The 4,721-nt window shown below is 40.9% G+C and overlaps 1 pseudogene; it reads left to right on the forward strand.

The window, feature by feature from the left end:
* The first annotated feature begins 1,636 nt into the window (after window positions 1-1,636).
* Window positions 1,637-3,284, forward strand: LOC144463904 (uncharacterized; annotated as a pseudogene).
* The last annotated feature ends 1,437 nt before the right edge of the window (window positions 3,285-4,721 follow it).

The following is a 4,721-nucleotide window of genomic DNA, read 5'->3' on the forward strand; positions in this document are numbered from 1 at the left end:
CACTCTAAATCCTGACTGAAATTCCTCAAATAAATTATTATCATTGAGAAAATCACACAGCTGGTCTGCGACTACTTTCTCAAGGATCTTTGACATAAAGGGAAGATTAGATATTGGTCTATAGTTGGCTAACACCTCTGGATCCAGGGTGGGCTTTTTTAGGAGAGGTTTAATTACAGCTACCTTAAAAGACTGTGGTACATAGCCTGTTAATAAGGATATATTTATCATATCTAATATATGAGTGTTAACTAAAGGAAAGACCTCCTTAAGTAGCCTAGTTGGGATGGGGTCTAAGAGACACGTTGATGATTTAGATGAAGAAATCACTGCTGTCAATTCTTGAAGAGAAATTGGGGAGAAGCAATCTAAATATATATTAGGTCTTACAGCTGTGTTTGAGGTTAGATAGGTACTATCTGAGGACAGGAGGTCATGAATTTTGCCTCTAATAGTTAGAATTTTGTCATTAAAAAAGCTCATAAAATCATTACTGCTAAGGGCTAAAGGAATACAAGGCTCAATAGAGCTTTGACTCTCAGTCAGCAACAACACAACACTAACAGTACAACACAACACTAACAGTACAACACAACAATACAACACTAACAACACAACACAACACTAACAGTACAATACAACACTCGTGCTTCAGATCCTTCTTTACATTGTACAACAAGTCAAACTGAAGCTGTGACTGTGCTCAGCTCTGTGCACTGAGCTAACCTTAAACCTGCCTGTACCACACACACACACACACACACACACACACACACAGATATAAAAGTGATGCTGATCTTTTCCTGTGACTCTGGATGAGACGCCTAACAAGATAATTACCCCCAAAATATCAAAGTTTAAAATGAAGTATATATCTGCATCTCCTCCTTTTTAATTCTTACAGGTTTAATGAGAGAAATCTATTAGCAATAATGGCTCCAACTTGACTCTTCCTCATCAGTGCACTTAATGAACTAAGTGTCTCTAATATTTTATATGGCTGTATATCATCTTTAGCATCTCAGTATTTTAGATTAAAGCCCTCCATATTTTATATCCCTGCAGATTTATGAAGGCAAATCAATAAAGTGATAATGGCTTTTATGTGGACTCACCTCATCAGTGTCACAAAGTGCGTCTTCTGCTGTGTTAATGATCCACAGGAACATGCTGCACACACAAAACACACAGGAAGTGCCACGTCTGCAGAGACGCTACAAGAAAACTCTCTGTCCCAGTTTAAATCTGGTCTGAGTGTGTTACAGTTTTTGCCCGTTGCTTGAACACTGTAGACACATGCTTAAACCAAAGTAACATGACTTGAAGTTGTTGTTACTACACCTTAAACAAAGTGTAACCATACCTTAAACAAAAGTGCTGCTTTGCACTTTAGTTGCAATTCTGTAACACACTTGCTCCTTTCTGCAACACACTTGCTCCTGCACACTACACACTATTTCATACATAAGACACTTAGTTCAAAAATGAAATCTCAGGGTACCATTAGGAAAACACATCTATTCAAAACACAACACACATTGGTTAATTGAAAATACTTAGACACACACCTGAAAATACTTACTTACTAAACTGAACACTAATCAGCCAGCTACAAAAAGGCCTCAGTGAAGCCATTTTGAGAACTTTGCAAGCATGGAGGCAGGGAGAGCTAGAGGCAGAGGAAGAGGAAGACAGAGAGAGAGAGAGGAGGACGTGGTCGAAGAGGCCATGCAAGGACCATTATTTCGGATGACATAAGAGCAACTTTGGTGGACCATGTCATAAACTATGGCCTGACCATGAGGGAAGCTGGTCAGAGAGTCCACCCTAATCTAAGCCGTTTCACAGTTCAGTCATAATAAGGACATTCCGACTGGAAAACAGGTATGTCTTCAGCTCTCTACTCTACTCAGACTGTATCTAGAGTATTTACAGTACTGTACCATATCACATTACCGTATCACATGTACTGTATTGCAGGGTGGCTAATGCTCCTTTTCAAACAAAAGTGGTAATTTTGTGAAACATACCGTGATAACGTGTTGAGATGTTTCAGTACTGTGTATGGTAAATACAGTAAAGTACAGTTATATACAGTACTGTAAAAAAGAAGCAAACAATAACAATTTGTGGTTGCATTTTTCTACAGAATGGCTAGAAGACCTACTGGGGGTGTACGCCAACGCCTGTTCACCCAACAGCAGGAACTTGCCATAGTGAACCTAGTCAGAGCAAACAATGCAATCCATCTCCACCAGCTACAGCAACAAATACTTGCAGATGGGCAAGTATTCAACAACATAAATCGAGTGAGCATTACCACTGTCAGACGCATCTTGGTAAAGCACAACATGACCATGAAGCAATTGTACAGGGTCCCATCTGAGAGGAACGGTGTCAGGGTCAAGGAAGTTCGACATGAATATGTACAGGTAAGTGTTACAGTCCTTTACATTTACAATACAGAATGGGTGCAGTCCAGTAACAGCTTGAATATGTACCACTGGATCAGTACCACATAGATACATTCAGAAAGCTACACAGGTACCTGTGTGGTGGGGTGGGGCGGTTCTGTATGTGTAGTTGTGTGCTTTGAGTAAAGCCATCTACAATATGTATTTTTTGTTACAGAGAATCTTGGACATGGATGGAGCTGCCCAGCCTCATGAATGTATTTACATTGACGAGGCTGGATTCAACCTTAGCAAAAACAGATGACGGGGACGTAATATAATTGGCCAAAGGGCAATTGTACACGTTCCGGGGCAGCGCGGGGGAAATATCACATTGTGTGCCGCCATAAGTCTTCGAGGGCTACTGCACCATCATGCCAAACTGGGTCCCTATAATGCACAACACATAATCACATTTCTAGATGCACTTCATGATGCAGTTGTACAGGATAGACCAGAGCAGCCCAGGTTTGTTGTTGTCTGGGATAATGTTAGTTTCCATCGGGCTGCTCTGGTCCAGAACTGGTTCACTAACCATGATCAATTTGAAGTTGTGTACTTGCCCCCTTACTCGCCATTTCTAAATCCCATAGAGGAATTCTTTTCCGCTTGGAGATGGCGCGTATATGACCGCCAACCACATGCTTGTACGCCTCTTCTGCAGGCAATGGAACAGGCCTGCGGAGACACTGAGGTAAGGTCAATCCAGGGATGGATTCAGCACACAAGGGGATATTTTCCCCGATGCTTAGCGAGAGAAGACATTGCTTGTGATGTTGATGAGATCCTGTGGCCAGACCCCAACAGACGGCAGGATCCATAAGCCCACTTGCGCACAATTGTGTTTTTCTGTATTTACAGTAGTGTATTGTTTGTTTTATTTTTGCTTTAACTGAATTTACTGTACTGTAAAATACACTACTGTAATGTAATGATTTTGAATTGAGTATTTAATTTTTTGGTTGTTGTGAAAACGTGCCTTCTGTGGAACTGAATAAAAACAGTGAAAATGAAAGACTGCAGTGTTTTATATAAAGTAGACTAGTGTGTTGCTGCTGATCTGAAAGTGTATTCATATGATGCAAGTGGGTATCATTTTGTCATCAGAGTGACATTTTGACAAAGGATTGTTAGGTTTTCATTGCAGAGTTTCAGTTTGACATAGATGTGAATGGTTTATTTCCCAGTGTTGTGTCTTATTTGCTTGTGTGTAGAGTTTTGACACAATGAGTCAAGTTTTGCAAAACGTGTTCAAGCAACGGGCAAAAACTGTAATGTGACCTTGTACAGGTGATAGTCAGGTCCTGGACTATGTACAGTCAGTGTGTTAATGTAACCTTGTACAGGTGATAGTCAGCCGATGATTTGGCTCGAGCTGAGGTCGAAGCTCTGTGTCGTGCTGCTTCAGCCCTGCAGGAGGAAGAGCACCAAGCACAGATTAAGATGCTGCTTTTGGCTGCTGACCAGCTCCCCTCCAAACACTCACACACACACACACACACACACTCTCACACACACACACACACACGCACATGCACACACACACACACACACACACACACACACACAGAGGAAGTCACAAAGCACCATAGGTGGCTCTTAATCATATTATCCCTGCGAATGGGGCGAGCAGCATGAGGTCTTAAGTACACTTCGCTGAGGTGTGTTGCAGTCGTACACACAGCATGTTAGGACACACACACACACACACACACACACACGCACACACACTACACCTGAACGATCTCCACTCACTCTGTTTGTTTTATGTCAGATTATTAAAATCATACAGACTTTAGATTCGTCATACAAACAGCTGTTAGTGACGTCTGATGATTTTAAATTTGCCGATGAAGAAACGCTGCTGTTGAATTATGTGAATATAATCATTTTAATACTGAGAGTGAAACAAAATCCGTTCTGTTTAACTCCGGTGTATAAAGTCTCTAAAGTCGACATCTTAAAGGATCAAAATAGTTGCTGATTAATTTTCTGTCTGAATAATCAATCAATCAACTAATCATGTAAATCAATACATTTCCTGCAGCACTGTGCAGTGTCGATGTGTTCCAGCCTCAAACCAAACAACTTTTCCACTGATTTCAGTCAAAATTAATTTCGCCTACTGTGTTGGAATAAAACGAGGAGAGTTTCCTCTCAGTCGGTGCTCCTGTGATCTCTGCTCTGTTTTTAATCTGTATGAAATCAAAAATGTTTAATCAATCTAGTCTCAATCCAAGTCGTTAAAATCCACTGCTTGGTCAGTAA

Source organism: Epinephelus lanceolatus, chromosome 7 (genome assembly GCF_041903045.1).
Source record: "Epinephelus lanceolatus isolate andai-2023 chromosome 7, ASM4190304v1, whole genome shotgun sequence".
Classification (NCBI taxonomy): Eukaryota; Metazoa; Chordata; class Actinopteri; order Perciformes; family Serranidae; genus Epinephelus; species Epinephelus lanceolatus.